The sequence below is a fragment of the Oncorhynchus gorbuscha genome, unplaced genomic scaffold (genome assembly GCF_021184085.1).
Source record: "Oncorhynchus gorbuscha isolate QuinsamMale2020 ecotype Even-year unplaced genomic scaffold, OgorEven_v1.0 Un_scaffold_6947, whole genome shotgun sequence".
NCBI classification, from domain to species: Eukaryota; Metazoa; Chordata; class Actinopteri; order Salmoniformes; family Salmonidae; genus Oncorhynchus; species Oncorhynchus gorbuscha.
In genome coordinates, this window is record NW_025750439.1 from 1 (window position 1) to 19,189 (window position 19,189).

The window sequence follows — 19,189 nt, forward strand, 5'->3', positions numbered from 1 at the left end:
GGGAGGATGGATGAGGGAGAGAGGGAGGATGGATGAGGAGAGAGGGAGGATGGATGAAAGGAGAATGAATGAGAAAGGGAAGAGATAGATGAGAAGGAGGATGGATGAGGAGAGAGGAGATGGGATGAGGGAGATAGAGGGAGGATGGATGAGGAGAGGGAGGAGGGATGAGGAGAGGATGGGATAGGATGAGTGGATGAAGATGAGGAGAGGGGATGGATGGATGAGAGAGAGGGAGATGGATGGATGGAGAGAGGAGGATGGATGGATGAGGGAGAGGAGGAGGATGGATGAGGGATGGATGATGAGGAGGATGGATGAGGGAGAGAGGGAGGATGGATGGATGGATGGATGAGGAGGATGATGAGGGGAGAGAGGGAGGAGGGATGAGGGAGAGAGGGAGGATGGATGAGGGAGAGAGGGAGGATGGATGAGGGAGAGAGATAGGATGAAGAAGGAGGGAGAGAGGGAGGATGGATGGATGAGGGAGAGAGGGAGGATGGATGGATGAGGGAGAGAGGGAGGATGGATGGATGAGGGAGAGAGGGAGGATGGATGGATGAGGAGGATGGATGGATGAGGAGGATGGATGGATGAGGGAGGATGGATGAGGGAGGATGGATGAGGGAGGATGGATGAGGAGAGAGGGAGGATGGATGAGGGAGAGAGGGAGGATGGATGAGGGAGAGAGGGAGGATGGATGAGGGAGAGAGATAGGATGAAGAAGGAGGGAGAGAGATTACCCATCCTGACATCTTTCAGAACTTTCACAGAAACATAAGTTAAAATTCAAAATAACTGTGAGGAAGAGAGACAGACAGAGAGACAGATGTCTCCTCACCATGACGTAGTAATGTCTGAATAGTTTGAGTTTCTCCAGGTTCATGGCAGCTGAGGTAAACAAGGAGAGACAGGCAGTATTACTACAGACAGCTACAGGGGAACTACAAGGTTCAAACTACATGTTACTCAGCTATAGTTATTAACCACTGCTAAGTGCCCATGAAATGTTTCCCTCCCTGTAGATGGCTCACCTTTCCCATCAGTGCTGGAAGCCTCTTGTAGGTGACGAATAGACCTGCAAACACACACACACACACACACACACACACACACACACACACACACACACACACACACACACACACACACACACACACACACACACACACACACACACACACACACACACAACCATATTATCCTCTGATGGCCTGTCAGGGAGGAAGGGGCCCCCTTCTCAAATCCAACAGTAATAAGTCAACCATGTCAACCATGAGGTCAACCAGGAACAACACCTCCTCCTAACAGTATACTGACCATACAACAGGGAAGAGGATGAGGTCAACCAGGAACACCTCCTCCTAACAGTATACTGACCATACAACAGGGAAGAGGATGAGGTCAACCAGGAACAACACCTCCTCCTGACAGAATACTGATCTTACAACAGGGAAGAGGATGAGATTAACCAGGAACACCTCCTCCTGACAGTATACTGACCATACAACAGGGAAGAGGATGAGGTCAACCAGGAACAACACCTCCTCCTGACAGTATACTGACCATACAACAGGGAAGAGGATGAGGTCAACCAGGAACAACACCTCCTCCTGACAGAATATTGACCATACAACAGGGAAGAGGATGAGGTCAACCAGGAACAACACCTCCTCCTGACAGTATACTGACCATACAACAGGGAAGAGGATGAGGTCAACCAGGAACAACACCTCCTCCTAACAGTATACTGACCATATAACAGGAAAGAGGATAGCTCCACAGCAGATGAGGTCAACCAGGAACAGAACCTCCTTCCACAGGGCGTACTCACTAGAGCCCTCCTCTGTAGACTCTATTATGATGTAGGCTACGTTGGCCAGAACCTGGGAGAGGGGTGGGGGGGGGGGGGGGAGAGAGTGAGTGAGTGTCAAACTGGTGGAAGTTTGCCAGAGAATAAAGAATACATCACTAAATCCATCTCTGTCAGATCATTGGTTAACGCGTCGACCGTCACTTCCGCACACCCCACCCCCAGGTGTACCTGTAGAGGATGATGATATAACCCCCCAGGTGGACCTGTAGAGGGATGATATAACCCCCAGGTGTACCTGTAGAGGGATGATGATATAACCCCCAGGTGGACATGTAGAGGGATGATGATATAACCCCCCAGGTGGACATGTAGAGGGATGATGATATAACCCCCCAGGTGGACCTGTAGAGGGATGATGATATAACCCCCAGGTGGACCTGTAGAGGGATGATGATATAACCCCCCAGGTGGACCTGTAGAGGGATGATGATAACCCCCCCAGGTGGACCTGTAGAGGGATGATGATATAACCCCACCCCCAGGTGTACCTGTAGAGGGATGATGATATAACCCCCACCCCCAGGTGTACCTGTAGAGGATGATGATATAACCCCCCACCCCCAGGTGTACCTGTAGAGGGATGATGATATAACCCCCCAGGTGGACCTGTAGAGGATGATGATATAACCCCCAGGTGTACCTGTAGAGGGATGATGATATAACCCCCCCAGGTGTACCTGTAGAGGGATGATGATATAACCCCCCAGGTGTACCTGTAGAGGGATGATGATATAACCCCCCAGGTGGACCTGTAGAGGGATGATGATATAACCCCCCCCAGGTGGACATGTAGAGGGATGATGATATAACCCCCCACCCCCAGGTGTACCTGTAGAGGGATGATGATATAACCCCCCCCAGGTGTACCTGTAGAGGGATGATGATATAACCCCCACCCCAGGTGTACCTGTAGAGGGATGATGATATAACCCCCACCCCAGGTGTACCTGTAGAGGATGATGATATAACCCCCACCCCCAGGTGTACCTGTAGAGGATGACGATATAACCCCCCAGGTGTACCTGTAGAGGGATGATGATATAACCCCCAGGTGTACCTGTAGAGGGATGATGATATAACCCCCCAGGTGTACCTGTAGAGGGATGATGATATAACCCCCCAGGTGTACCTGTAGAGGATGATATAACCCCCAGGTGTACCTGTAGAGGGATGATGATATAACCCCCCCCAGGTGTACCTGTAGAGGATGATATAACCCCCCAGGTGTACCTGTAGAGGGATGATGATATAACCCCCAGGTGTACCTGTAGAGGGATGATATAACCCCCCCAGGTGTACCTGTAGAGGGATGATGATATAACCCCCCCAGTGTAACTGTAGAGGGATGATGATATAACCCCCCACCCCCAGGTGTACCTGTAGAGGATGATGATATAACCCCCCCAGGTGGACCTGTGGGGATGATGATATAACCCCCCAGGTGTACCTGTAGAGGGATGATGATATTACCCCCAGGTGTACCTGTAGAGGGATGATGATATTACCCCCAGGTGTACCTGTAGAGGATGATGATATTACCCCCCCCAGGTGTACCTGTAGAGGGATGATGATATAACCCCCCAGGTGTACCTGTAGAGGGATGATGATATAACCCCCCCCCCAGGTGTACCTGTAGAGGGATGATGATATAACCCCCAGGTGGACCTGTAGAGGATGATGATATAACCCCCAGGTGTACCTGTAGAGGGATGATGATATTACCCCCAGGTGTACCTGTAGAGGGATGATGATATTACCCCCAGGTGTACCTGTAGAGGGATGATGATTATACCCCCAGGTGTACCTGTAGAGGGATGATGATTACCCCCAGGTGTACCTGTAGAGGATGATGATATAACCCCCCCCAGGTGTACCTGTAGAGGGATGATGATATAACCCCCCACCCCCAGGTGTACCTGTAGAGGATGATGATATAACTCCCCACCCCCCAGGTGTACCTGTAGAGGATGACGATATAACCCCCAGGTGTACCTGTAGAGGGATGATGATATAACCCCCAGGTGTACCTGTAGAGGGATGATGATATAACCCCCCCAGGTGTACCTGTAGAGGGATGATGATATAACCCCCAGGTGTACCTGTAGAGGGATGATGATATAACCCCCCAGGTGTACCTGTAGAGGGATGATGATATAACCCCCCCCCAGGTGTACCTGTAGAGGGATGATGATATAACCCCCCCCAGGTGTACCTGTAGAGGGATGATGATATAACCCCCAGGTGTACCTGTAGAGGGATGATGATATAACCCCCCCCCCCCCCAGGTGTACCTGTAGAGGATGATGATATAACCCCCAGGTGTACCTGTAGAGGGATGATGATATAACCCCCACCCCAGGTGTACCTGTAGAGGATGATGATATAACCCCCAGGTGGACCTGTAGAGGGATGATGATATAACCCCCAGGTGTACCTGTAGAGGGATGATGATATTACCCCCAGGTGTACCTGTAGAGGGATGATGCTATTACCCCCAGGTGTACCTGTAGAGGGATGATGATATTACCCCCAGGTGTACCTGTAGAGGGATGATGATATAACCCCCAGGTGTACCTGTAGAGGGATGATGATATAACCACCCCCAGGTGTACCTGTAGAGGATGATGATATAACCCCCCAGGTGTACCTGTAGAGGATGATGATATAACCACCCCAGGTGTACCTGTAGAGGATGATGATATAACCCCCACCCCCAGGTGTACCTGTAGAGGGATGATGATATAACCACCCCAGGTGTACCTGTAGAGGATGATGATATAACCCCCAGGTGTACCTGTAGAGGGATGATGATATAACCCCCCCCAGTGTACCTGTAGAGGGATGATGATATAACCCCCAGGTGTACCTGTAGAGGGATGATGATATACCCCCAGGTGTACCTGTAGAGGGATGATGATATACCCCCCCAGGTGTACCTGTAGAGGGATGATGATATAACCCCCCCCCCAGGTGTACCTGTAGAGGGATGATGATAAACCCCCAGGTGTACCTGTAGAGGGATGATGATATAACCCCCAGGTGTACCTGTAGAGGGATGATGATATAACCCCCCCCAGGTGTACCTGTAGAGGGATGATGATATAACCCCCCCAGGTGTACCTGTAGAGGGATGACGATCATGAAGATCTTCTTCTCCTTGTCTGACAGGATGTATTTAACGAAGGCCCAGCCAGTACCAATCAACGCCAGAGTGATGAACAGCAGAGCCCCCTTCAACCTGCACATACCACATTACCACACACCACATTACCACACACCACATTACCACACACCACACACCACATTACCACACTACCGCATCACATTACCACACTACCACATTACCACACTACCGCATTACCACACTACCACATTACCACACTACCAGCATTACCACACAACGCATTACCACACACCACATTACCACATTACCACACACTGCATTACCACACTACCGCATCACATTACCACACACCACATTACCACACACCACATCACATTACCACACACCACCACACTACCACATCACATTACCACACACCACACACCAACACATTACCACACTACCGCATCACATTACCACACACCACACACCAACACATTACCACACTACCGCATCACATTACCACACACCACCACACACCACATTACCACACACCGCATTACCACACACCGCATTACCACACCGCATTACCACACACCACATTACCACACACCACATTACCACACACCACATTACCACACACCGCATTACCACACACCGCATTACCACACACCGCATTACCACACACCGCATTACCACACACCGCATTACCACACACCGCATTACCACACACCGCATTACCACACACCGCATTACCACACACCGCATTACCACACACCGCATTATCACACGTTATTATGCAACACAAACATAGACACACATATCAAAACGTCACACTGATCAGAAACACGCTTTACTCATTTCATATGTAAATACACTTCATTTTAGTCAATGCCACTCCGACATTGTTCGTCCTAATATTTATATATTTCTAAATTCCACGTGTACGTGACCAATCACATCTGCTAACCACGTGTACGTGACCAATCACATCTGCTAACCACGTGTACGTGACCAATCACATCTGCTAACCACGTGTACGTGACCAATCACATCTGCTAACCACGTGTACGTGACCAATCACATCTGCTAACCACGTGTACGTGACCAATCACATCTGCTAACCACGTGTACGTGACCAATCACATCTGCTGACCACGTGTATGTGACCAATAAATGTGATATTATACATACACTATGACACACACCCATTTTATATACACACACAGATGTAACCCCCCCACACACAAACACACACCCTCCAGAAATAACACCCTGAAATAGAAGTCAGACTGACAGGTGGGTGATGTAGTACATGACGGCCCATCCTTCTATGGGGTGTCCCTCCGTGTTGATGAAGTGGTAGTTGATCTGAGAGGAAGACCAACATGTTATAGGATATTCCATTGTACATCACAGGCAATTGTAATTTAGTGGGGGTCGGTCAGGTGGAGGGATACGTGGAGGTCCGTGTGTGTGTGGGTTGCTCTGTGGGTTGCTCTGTGGGTGTGGAGGTCAGTATGTATGTGTGTGTGTCTACATGTGTGACTGTTGTACTCACGCTGTGGAAAACCAGGGAGATGGACTTGGTGAAGGCCAGAGCTGCCATCAGCCAGTGGATCTTAAACACACTGTACCTACAGGAGAGGAGGATAGCAGAGGAAGAGAGAACGAGAGGAGGATAGCAGAGGAAGAGAGAACGAGAGGAGGATAGCAGAGGAAGAGAGAACAGAGGAGGAGGATAGCAGAGGAAGAGAGAACGAGAGGAGGATAGCAGAGGAAGAGAGAACGAGAGGAGGATAGCAGAGGAAGAGAGAAACGAGAGGAGGATAGCAGAGGAAGAGAGAAGGAGGATAGAGAGGAGGATAGCAGAGGAAGAGAGAACGAGAGGAGGATAGCAGAGGAAGAGAGAACGAGAGGGAGGATAGCAGAGGAAGAGAGAACGAGAGGAGGATAGCAGAGGAAGAGAGAACGAGGAGGATAGCAGAGGAAGAGAGAACGAGAGGAGGATAGCAGAGGAAGAGAGAACGAGAGGAGGATAGCAGAGGAAGAGAGAACGAGAGGAGGATAGCAGAGGAAGAGAGAACGAGAGGAGGATAGCAGAGGAAGAGAGAACGAGAGGAGGATAGCAGAGGAAGAGAGAACGAGAGGAGGATAGCAGAGGAAGAGAGAACGAGAGGAGGATAGCAGAGGAAGAGAGAACGAGAGGAGGATAGCAGAGGAAGAGAGAACGAGAGGAGGATAGCAGAGGAAGAGAGAACGAGAGGAGGATAGCAGAGGAAGAGAGAAACGAGAGGAGGATAGCAGAGGAAGAGAGAACGAGAGGAGGATAGCAGAGGAAGAGAGAAGGAGAGGAGGATAGCAGAGGAAGAGAGAACGAGAGGAGGATAGCAGAGGAAGAGAGAACGAGAGAGAGAGAGAGGATAAGAAGGGTTATAAACGGTTCACTGTGTGCGCTCCTATGTGTACCGGTGCTTCATCAGTGTGTAGACCCAGAACAATGTCTGATACAGGGTTTCCGGCTGATAAGATTAATTAATGATTATCCGATCAAAATAAAACTGTAGCCGGTCAGATTGTCCAGGGCTGCCCATCATACTCCCTGCTGTACCATACTCTTCTCTCACTCCCTTATGAGCTGCAGAGACACAAACAGACAGAGAGAGAGCATAGGCTACTGTTGATTGTGAAGATAACAGGGTTCTTTCATTGCAGTAAAATGATCAGTAGAGAGGTCTATAGAGAACAGCCTACATGAAGAGTAGAGAGTAGGTCTATAGAGAACAGCCTACATGAAGAGTAGAGAGTAGGTCTATAGAGAACAGCCTACAAGAAGAGAGTAGGTCTATAGAGAACAGCCTACATGAAGAGTAGAGAGTAGGTCTATAGAGAACAGCCTACATGAAGAGAGTAGGTCTATAGAGAACAGCCTACGAGAAGAGTAGAGAGTAGGTCTATAGAGAACAGCCTACAAGAAGAGTAGAGAGTAGGTCTATAGAGAACAGCCTACGAGAAGAGTAGAGAGTAGGTCTATAGAGAACAGCCTACGAGAAGAGAGTAGGTCTATAGAGAACAGCCTACGAGAAGAGAGTAGGTCTATAGAGAACAGCCTACGAGAAGAGAGTAGGTCTATAGAGAACAGCCTACGAGAAGAGAGTAGGTCTATAGAGAACAGCCTACGAGAAGAGAGTAGGTCTATAGAGAACAGCCTACAAGAAGAGAGTAGGTCTATAGAGAACAGCCTAGAAGAGTAGAGAGTAGGTCTATAGAGAACAGCCTACGAGAAGAGAGTAGGTCTATAGAGAACAGCCTACGAGAAGAGAGTAGGTCTATAGAGAACAGCATAGGAGGAGAGTAGGTCAATAGAGAACAGCCTACGAGAAGAGAGTAGGTCTATAGAGAACAGCCTACAAGAAGAGAGTAGGTCTATAGAGAACAGCCTACGAGAAGAGAGTAGGTCTATAGAGAACAGCCTACGAGAAGAGAGTAGGTCTATAGAGAACAGCCTACGAGAAGAGAGTAGGTCTATAGAGAACAGCATAGGAGGAGAGTAGGTCTATAGAGAACAGCCTACGAGAAGAGAGTAGGTCTATAGAGAACAGCCTACGAGAAGAGAGTAGGTCTATAGAGAACAGCCTACGAGAAGAGAGTAGGTCTATAGAGAACAGCCTACGAGAAGAGAGTAGGTCTATAGAGAACAGCCTACGAGAAGAGAGTAGGTCTATAGAGAACAGCCTACGAGAAGAGAGTAGGTCAATAGAGAACAGCCTAGAAGAGTAGAGAGTAGGTCTATAGAGAACAGCCTACATGAAGAGAGTAGGTCTATAGAGAACAGCCTAGAAGAGTAAAGAGTAGGTCTATAGAGAACAGCCTACGAGAAGAGAGTAGGTCTATAGAGAACAGCCTACGAGAAGAGAGTAGGTCTATAGAGAACAGCATAGGAGGAGAGTAGGTCAATAGAGAACAGCCTACGAGAAGAGAGTAGGTCTATAGAGAACAGCCTAGAAGAGTAGAGAGTAGGTCTATAGAGAACAGCCTACGAGAAGAGAGTAGGTCTATAGAGAACAGCCTACGAGAAGAGAGTAGGTCTATAGAGAACAGCCCGCGAGAAGAGAGTAGGTCTATAGAGAACAGCCCGCGAGAAGAGAGTAGGTCTATAGAGAACAGCCTACATGAAGAGAGTAGGTCTATAGAGAACAGCCTAGAAGAGTAGAGAGTAGGTCTATAGAGAACAGCCTACAAGAAGAGAGTAGGTCTATAGAGAACAGCCTACAAGAAGAGAGTAGGTCTATAGAGAACAGCCTACATGAAGAGAGTAGGTCTATAGAGAACAGCCTAGAAGAGTAGAGAGTAGGTCTATAGAGAACAGCCTACGAGAAGAGAGTAGGTCTATAGAGAACAGCCTACGAGAAGAGAGTAGGTCTATAGAGAACAGCCTACGAGAAGAGAGTAGGTCTATAGAGAACAGCCTACGAGAAGAGAGTAGGTCTATAGAGAACAGCCTACGAGAAGAGAGTAGGTCTATAGAGAACAGCCTACGAGAAGAGAGTAGGTCAATAGAGAACAGCCTAGAAGAGTAGAGAGTAGGTCTATAGAGAACAGCCTACATGAAGAGAGTAGGTCTATAGAGAACAGCCTAGAAGAGTAAAGAGTAGGTCTATAGAGAACAGCCTACGAGAAGAGAGTAGGTCTATAGAGAACAGCCTACGAGAAGAGAGTAGGTCTATAGAGAACAGCATAGGAGGAGAGTAGGTCAATAGAGAACAGCCTACGAGAAGAGAGTAGGTCTATAGAGAACAGCCTAGAAGAGTAGAGAGTAGGTCTATAGAGAACAGCCTACGAGAAGAGAGTAGGTCTATAGAGAACAGCCTACGAGAAGAGAGTAGGTCTATAGAGAACAGCCTGCGAGAAGAGAGTAGGTCTATAGAGAACAGCCCGCGAGAAGAGAGTAGGTCTATAGAGAACAGCCTACATGAAGAGAGTAGGTCTATAGAGAACAGCCTAGAAGAGTAGAGAGTAGGTCTATAGAGAACAGCCTACAAGAAGAGAGTAGGTCTATAGAGAACAGCCTACATGAAGAGAGTAGGTCTATAGAGAACAGCCTAGAAGAGTATAGGTCTATAGAGAACAGCCTACGAGAAGAGAGTAGGTCTATAGAGAACAGCCTACGAGAAGAGAGTAGGTCTATAGAGAACAGCCTACGAGAAGAGAGTAGGTCTATAGAGAACAGCCTACGAGAAGAGAGTAGGTCTATAGAGAACAGCCTACGAGAAGAGAGTAGGTCTATAGAGAACAGCCTACATGAAGAGAGTAGGTCTATAGAGAACAGCCTAGAAGAGTATAGGTCTATAGAGAACAGCCTACGAGAAGAGAGTAGGTCTATAGAGAACAGCCTACGAGAAGAGAGTAGGTCTATAGAGAACAGCCTACGAGAAGAGAGTAGGTCTATAGAGAACAGCCTACGAGAAGAGAGTAGGTCTATAGAGAACAGCCTACGAGAAGAGAGTAGGTCTATAGAGAACAGCCTACATGAAGAGAGTAGGTCTATAGAGAACAGCCTACGAGAAGAGAGTAGGTCTATAGAGAACAGCCTACGAGAAGAGTAGAGAGTAGGTCTATAGAGAACAGCCTACGAGAAGAGTAGAGAGTAGGTCTATAGAGAACAGCACAGGAGGAGAGTAGGTCTATAGAGAACGGCATAGGAGGAGAGTAGGTCTATAGAGAACGGCGCGGGAGGCCTACGACCTGAAGGCGGCGCGGGAGGCCTACGACCTGAAGGCGGCGCGGGAGGCCTACGACCTGAAGGCGGCGCGGGAGGCCTACGACCTGAAGGCGGCGCGGGAGGCCTACGACCTGAAGGCGGCGCGGGAGGCCCTACGACCTGAAGGCGGCGCGGGAGGCCCTCGACCTGAAGGCGGCGCGGGAGGCCTCGACCTGAGGCGGCGCGGGAGGCCTACGACCTGAAGGCGGCGCGGGAGGCCTCGACCTGAAGGCGGCGCGGGAGGCCTCGACCTGAAGGCAGCGGGGGAGGCCTACGATCTGAAGGCAGCGGGGAGGCCTACGATCTGAAGGCAGCGGGGAGGTCTACGATCTGAAGGCAGCGGGGAGGCCAACGATCTGAAGGCAGCGCGGGAGGCCTCACGATCTGAAGGCAGCGCGGGAGGCCTACGATCTGAAGGCAGCGCGGGAGGCCTACGATCTGAAGGCAGCGCGGGAGGCCTACGATCTGAAGGCAGCGCGGGAGGCCTACGATCTGAAGGCAGCGCGGGAGGCCTACGATCTGAAGGCAGCGCGGGAGGCCTACGATCTGAAGGCAGCGCGGGAGGCCTACGATCTGAAGGCAGCGCGGGAGGCCTACGATCTGAAGGCAGCGCGGGAGGCCTACGATCTGAAGGCAGCGCGGGAGGCCTACGATCTGAAGGCAGCGCGGGAGGCCTACGATCTGAAGGCAGCGCGGGAGGCCTACGATCTGAAGGCAGCGCGGGAGGCCTACGATCTGAAGGCAGCGCGGGAGGCTTACGATCTGAAGGCAGCGCAGGAGGCCTACGATTGGGGTCACAGCCACGGAGACCATTGTCCAGCACCCCTGGATCAAATGAGGTTAAGTGCCTTGCTCAAGGGCACAGCGACAGATTTTTAACGTTGTCGATTGCGGGATTCAAACAAGCAACCTTTCGGTAAGTGGCCAAAACGCTCTAACCTTGAAGTTACCTGGCGGTTAGCAGACACAGTGGCCTATCTGACAAGGATAAAGAAATGCATGTCGGTGTCATAGCATGTCGCCGTGTGTGTGTACCTGTGCTTCAGCAGTGTGTGTGTACGTGTGTGTGTGTGTACCTGTGCTTCAGCAGTGTGTGTGTACCTGTGCTTCAGCAGTGTGTGTGTACCCGTGCTTCAGCAGTGTGTGTGTACCGTGCTTCAGCAGTGTGTGTGTACCCGTGCTTCAGCAGTGTGTGTGTACCCGTGCTTCAGCAGTGTGTGTGTGTGTGTACCCGTGCTTCAGCAGTGTGTGTGTGTGTACCCGTGCTTCAGCAGTGTGTGTGTACCCGTGCTTCAGCAGTGTGTGTGTACCCGTGCTTCAGCAGTGTGTGTGTACCCGTGCTTCAGCAGTGTGTGTGTACCCGTGCTTCAGCAGTGTGTGTGCACCCGTGCTTCAGCAGTGTGTGTGCACCCGTGCTTCAGCAGTGTGTGTGTACCTGTGCTTCAGCAGTGTGTGTATACCTGTGCTTCAGCAGTGTGTGTGTACCTGTGCTTCAGCAGTGTGTAAACCCAGACCATGGCTATAATGAAGAAAACTCCAGCCATGAAGATGTAGAGACGAGGAAGAGGATCTCTGCTGCTGACAGGTAACCTCCTGGGTTCTTCTCCGTCACCTCCACCTGGACACACACACACACACACACACACACACACACACACACACACACACACACACACACACACACACACACACACACACACACACACAGTCAGAAAACACTAAGACATGAAAACACTAACAAGGTAATACAGAACACCACTCACGTTGAGAGTGTAGGGGCGGTTGTTGCCTGGCAGAATGTTCTCGCAGTAGTGGAAGTCGAGGTTGTACAGGCCCTCATCAAACTGGCCAATCACCATGTGGAACTGTGGAGAGGGAGGGGCCAAGGTCAGCTGTCACTCAAATATATACCCAGCAGTGTGAGAGTTGAACAATGTGTGGAAGACTAAAAGCTGTGGAAAGGCTGGAGAATTATTTGACAGTGTCTATAAAAAAAAAAGGTTGTTTTAAGGTTTTGCGGAAGATGTTTTGAAGGTATTTAAACGTTGTGTAAAGGTTGTGTAAAGGTTAGTGGACTCACGCTGAAGCTGTAGGAGCCATTGATTTTCTGCACATCCAGAATCAGACCGTTGATCCGCCCCATCTGGCAAAACATAGTCAGAAGTTACACACACAGACACAGAGAGAGACACACACACAGAGAGAGACATACAGACACACACACAGAGAGAGAGAGACAGAGACACACACACACAGAGAGACAGAGACAGAGAGAGAGACAGAGAGAGACAGAGAGAGACAGACAGAGACAGAGACAGAGACAGAGAGAGAGAGAGAGAGACACACAGAGAGAAAGAGAGACACACAGAGAGAAAGAGAGACACACAGACACACGCTTGGTAGGTTTTTTAGTCTCATATTTTGTCCAACACCGCCTTTACTTTTTCCTCCTTGGGTTCTGGCTTCTTTTCCTCCTTCGTCCCCTCCTCTTTCAGCACTGCATCTTTCTTCTTTTCCTCCTTCGTCCCCTCCTCTTTCAGCACTGCATCTTTCTTCTTTTCCTCCTTCGTCCCCTCCTCTTTCAGCACTGCATCTTTCTTCTTTTCCTCCTTCGTCCCCTCTTTCAGCACTGCATCTTTCTTCTTTTCCTCCTTCGTCCCCTCCTCCTTCAGCACTACATCTTTCTTCTTTTCCTCCTTCGTCCCCTCCTCCTTCAGCACTACATCTTTCATTTCCTCCACATTACTCTTCCGTTCTGTCACTTTCAAGTCATTGACAGTCGCTCTTCTTCTCCTGGAACCTGAACACAGCCAATCAGAAGACAGCACATAATGATGATGATAATGATGGATGCAATGTGAATAAACTCTAACCTTGATACTCTGTAGTCAGGTTAGATATAAAGACAACCCTACTCTGTAGTCAGGTTACATATAAAGACAACCCTACTCTGTAGTCAGGTTACATATAAAGACAACCCTACTCTGTAGTCAGGTTACATATAAAGACAACCCTACTCTGTAGTCAGGTTACATATAAAGACAACCCTACTCTGTAGTCAGGTTACATATAAAGACAACCCTACTCTGTAGTCAGGTTACATATAAAGACAACCCTACTCTGTAGTCAGGTTACATATAAAGACAACCCTACTCTGTAGTCAGGTTACATATAAAGACAACCCTACTCTGTAGTCAGGTTACATATAAAGACAACCCTACTCTGTAGTCAGGTTACATATAAAGACAACCCTACTCTGTAGTCAGGTTACATATAAAGACAACCCTACTCTGTAGTCAGGTTACATATAAAGACAACCCTACTCTGTAGTCAGGTTACATATAAAGACAACCCTACTCTGTAGTCAGGTTACATATAAAGACAACCCTACTCTGTAGTCAGGTTACATATAAAGTCAACCCTACTCTGTAGTCAGGTTACATATAAAGACAACCCTACTCTGTAGTCAGGTTACATATAAAGACAACCCTACTCTGTAGTCAGGTTACATATAAAGACAACCCTACTCTGTAGTCAGGTTATATATAAAGACAACCCTACAGGTTATATATAAAGACAACCCTACAGGTTACATATAAAGACAACCCTACAGGTTACATATAAAGACAACCCTACTCTGTAGTCAGGTTAGATATAAAGACAACCCTACTCTGTAGTCAGGTTACATATAAAGACAACCCTACAGGTTATATATAAAGACAACACTACTCTGTAGTCAGGTTACATATAAAGACAACCCTACTCTGTAGTCAGGTTACATATAAAGACAACCCTACTCTGTAGTCAGGTTACATATAAAGACAACCCTACTCTGTAGTCAGGTTACATATAAAGACAACCCTACTCTGTAGTCAGGTTACATATAAAGACAACCCTACTCTGTAGTCAGGTTACATATAAAGACAACCCTACTCTGTAGTCAGGTTACATATAAAGACAACCCTACTCTGTAGTCAGGTTACATATAAGACAACCCTACTCTGTAGTCAGGTTACATATAAAGACAACCCTACTCTGTAGTCAGGTTACATATAAAGACAACCCTACTCTGTAGTCAGGTTACATATAAAGACAACCCTACTCTGTAGTCAGGTTACATATAAAGACAACCCTACAGGTTATATACAAAGACAACCCTACAGGTTATATACAAAGACAACCCTACTCTGTAGTCAGGTTACATAAAGACAACCCTACTCTGTAGTCAGGTTACATAAAGACAACCCTACTCTGTAGTCAGGTTACATATAAAGACAACCCTACAGGTTATATATAAAGACAACCCTATTCTGTAGTCAGGTTACATATAAAGACAACCCTACTCTGTAGTCAGGTTACATATAAAGACAACCCTACTCTGTAGTCAGGTTACATATAAAGACAACCCTACTCTGTAGTCAGGTTACATATAAAGACAACCCTACTCTGTAGTCAGGTTACATATAAAGACAACCCTACTCTGTAGTCAGGTTACATATAAAGACAACCCTACTCTGTAGTCAGGTTACATATAAAGACAACCCTACTCTGTAGTCAGGTTACATATAAAGACAACCCTACTCTGTAGTCAGGTTACATATAAAGACAACCCTACTCTGTAGTCAGGTTACATATAAAGACAACCCTACTCTGTAGTCAGGTTACATATAAAGACAACCCTACTCTGTAGTCAGGTTACATATAAAGACAACCCTACTCTGTAGTCAGGTTACATATAAAGACAACCCTACTCTGTAGTCAGGTTACATATAAAGACAACCCTACTCTGTAGTCAGGTTACATATAAAGACAACCCTACTCTGTAGTCAGGTTATATATAAAGACAACCCTACTCTGTAGTCAGGTTAGATATAAAGACAACCCTACTCTGTAGTCAGGTTAGATATAAAGACAACCCCACTCTCTAGTCAGGTTAGATATAAAGACAACCCTACTCTCTAGTCAGGTTATATATAAAGACAACCCTACTCTGTAGTCAGGTTACATATAAAGACAACCCTACTCTGTAGTCAGGTTAGATATAAAGACAACACTACTCTGTAGTGCTTTTTGGGCTGGGTTCTCCCTGTAGTTCAGGCCCCCCAGACAGCATACGAACAGTAGCTACTCAGTAGCTACTCAGCCTCATGGCAAAATGTGTAGAACATGGATTCTTGAAAGTTGAGACAAACTGAAAATGTGATACATTTTATAAAGACAAAACATTTGCTTTGGAAATGTTCCTATTACTTTGAATATTATTCATTTCCATTTTGGTTCTTATTCCTGGAAATTCTCTTTTTTGGTGCAAAGGATCTCAATTTCAAATGCTCCCAATAAAATGTTTAGAATAAAAAAAACAGGCAATAATGAATATTAACTGATAAAATATTGTATGTAGTTTCTTGCAATAGCCCTAAAAGAATATTTCTCTTAAAACTGATTCCTAAAAGATTTGTCCAGAGACTTAGTCAACTCCGTCAGATTATTCTAAAATCGAAAAATGAGTCAGGAATACGCAGGGGCAGCTATACTAAAAGGACCCTGTTTTTAACCTCTTCAACCTATGGGGGCGCTATGTCATTATTGGATAAAAAACGTGTCCGTTTTAAGCGCAATATTTTGTCACAAAAAGATGCTCGACTATGCATATAATTAGCAGCTTTGGAAAGAAAACACTCTTGACGTTTCCAAAACTGCAAAGATATTATCTGTGAGTGCCCCAGAACTGATGCTAATTTATGGATAAAAAACATTCCCATTTTAAACAAGATATTTTGTCACGAAAAGATGCTCGACTATGCATATACATTTACATTTACATTTAAGTCATATAATTGACAGCTTTGGAAAGAAAGCACTCTGACGTTTCCAAAACTGCTGATATAACTGATATTATCTGTGAGTGCCCCAGAACTGATGCTACAGGCGAAACCAAGATGAAACTTCAAACAGGAAATGAGCAGGATTTTTGACGCTCTGTTTTTCATTGTCTCCTTATATGGCTGTGAAAGCGCCATGAATTAGCCTGCCCTTTCTATCGTTTCTCCAAGTTGTCTGACGTATTTGTAGGCATATCATTGGAAGATTGGCCATGAGAGACTATATATATATTTCCAATTAATATTCAGACAAATATTTGTGGGGAAAAAAGTTGACATTGCTCCATCTTTCAAGAATCTCCGAGCTCTAAAACGGCAAACATTTTCTCTCAGCCTCATGTCAAAATGTGTAAAATAGCCATGAGACTGTAGCGTATAAAACGACAGTTCTTTCTGCACCATGGCAACAACCCCTCCCTCCCGGGGGACTGCACTACGCCACTGCGTTGTATTGAAGGGAGGTAAATACCGCTGACCTGAGTCTTCAGTGAGTGTCTTGTCTGTCTTCAGCTGGGTCAAGACGCTGTCCTGGTCTCCATAAGACCTCACATTGACTCTACAGAAGAGAGGAGGACATAAACAGTTTGTTTGACACACACACACACACACACATGTATTCACTAGACACAAAAACATAGCTAATTTGATCTCTCTCAGACAACCGTACCTGAGGTTGTTGGTGTCAATGAGAAAGAGGAAGAAGGGCTCAACACCGGTGTGTTTGCTGAGCGGACACACCTGCGTCTCCTCCGCCTGGAGAACAAACATTACAACATTACTACACAACCTTACCACAACCTTTGAGAAACATTACATTAGGCCTATATGAATCCTACCCTGAAAGAACATCTCAAGAACAGCAGACCCTTTTCCTTTCTTCCTGAGCCAATCAAAATTCACCTAGACCTATCGTCAAGTTGCTAGGTAACACGACTGAACAACATTGTTTGTTATCAAAACAATAACAAGCGACCCGGGGAAAGGTTTAAAACGCCCCGTGACACAGTTTGTGAAATTATATCAAATGTGAGCAAAAGTCACACAGGAAGAAATACGGCAGCTCCAGTAATAGAAGTCATTTAGTCATTTTCTGAACCGTTTCATCTAGAGAAGCCGTTTTCTTTGCTGTAAAGCTGTTTTCTCTCTGGTATTGCTGCTCCACAGCAAACGTGCAAAGCCTATCAGACTGGCATGGCCTGTGTGCTCTTGGTTATACCAGGGATTAAATGATAACCAACTTTGCTCACTCTGCTCCAATGTATCAAATGTACAAAGTGTAAGAGCAGAAGACTGATCAGAGTCTGCATCCCTCACTCGCCATCACGGCTACAAACTGATGGAGGAATAGATGAGCAGGAAGAGCTGACGGAGAGGAGCAGGTGAGGGAGGTCAGGTACGGGATGAGACCGGCGGATGACAGCACACGTGATATGAAAGTGAAGTGGACATTGTTGGACCGGCGCATATAAGAGACTAGTTGCTGTTGCTTTAAACATTTCACCAAATTAATAAAACACAACTTTCTAATCATTTTATAACATGACCCAGCGGCTTCTTTAGATCGTAAGGCAAGAAAAAATGTGGTTAATAGCAAATGAAACGGTACTAAAACAATGTATTATCTAGTATGTTTACTGATAGGAAAACATAAACGGGAGTTTCTCAATATGCATACTACCGTGCTACAAGAGCTTTCTCCGAGGTTGTTCTTCTTGTGAGGACGAGTGTGGAGAACACATAAAACAAGTACATTTCAGCAGCACTCCCCCTCGCGTGTTACCTCGCGCTGCTGCTGCTCCTCCTCCTCCCCCTCGCGTGTTACCTCGCGCGGCGCTACTGCTCCTCCCCCTCGCGTGTTACCTCGCGCTGCTGCTGCTGCTGCTGCTCCTCCCCTCGCGTGTTACCTCGCTGCTGCTGCTGCTGCTGCTCCTCCCCCTCGCGTGTTACCTCGCGCGGCGCTACTGCTCCTCCCCCTCGCGTGTTACCTCGCGCGGCGCTACTGCTGCTCCTCCTCCCCTCGCGTGTTACCTCGCGCTGCTGCTGCTCCTCCCCCTCGCGTGTTACCTCGCGCTGCTGCTCCTCCCCCTCGCGTGTTACCTCGCGCTGCTGCTGCTCCTCCCCTCGCGTGTTACCTCGCGCTGCTGCTGCTCCTCCCCTCGCGTGTTACCTCGCGCTGCTGCTCCTCCCCTCGCGTGTTACCTCGCGCTGCTGCTCCTCCCCTCGCGTGTTACCTCGCGCTGCTGCTGCTCCTCCCTCGCGTGTTACCTCGCGCTGCTGCTCCTCCCCCTCGCGTGTTACCTCGCGCTGCTGCTCCTCCCCCTCGCGTGTTACCTCGCGCTGCTGCTCCTCCCCTCGCGTGTTACCTCGCGCTGCTGCTCCTCCCCTCGCGTGTTACCTCGCGCTGCTGCTCCTCCCCTCGCGTGTTACCTCGCGCTGCTGCTCCTCCCCTCGCGTGTTACCTCGCGCTGCTGCTCCTCCCCTCGCGTGTTACCTCGCGCTGCTGCTCCTCCCCTCGCGTGTTACCTCGCGCTGCTGCTCCTCCCCTCGCGTGTTACCTCCGCTGCTGC

General features: G+C 47.8%; 1 pseudogene; it reads right to left on the reverse strand.

The window, feature by feature from the left end:
* Positions 1-753: 753 nt before the first annotated feature.
* LOC124029600 lies at positions 754-17,450 on the reverse strand (annotated as a pseudogene).
* Between the last annotated feature and the right edge of the window lie 1,739 nt (positions 17,451-19,189).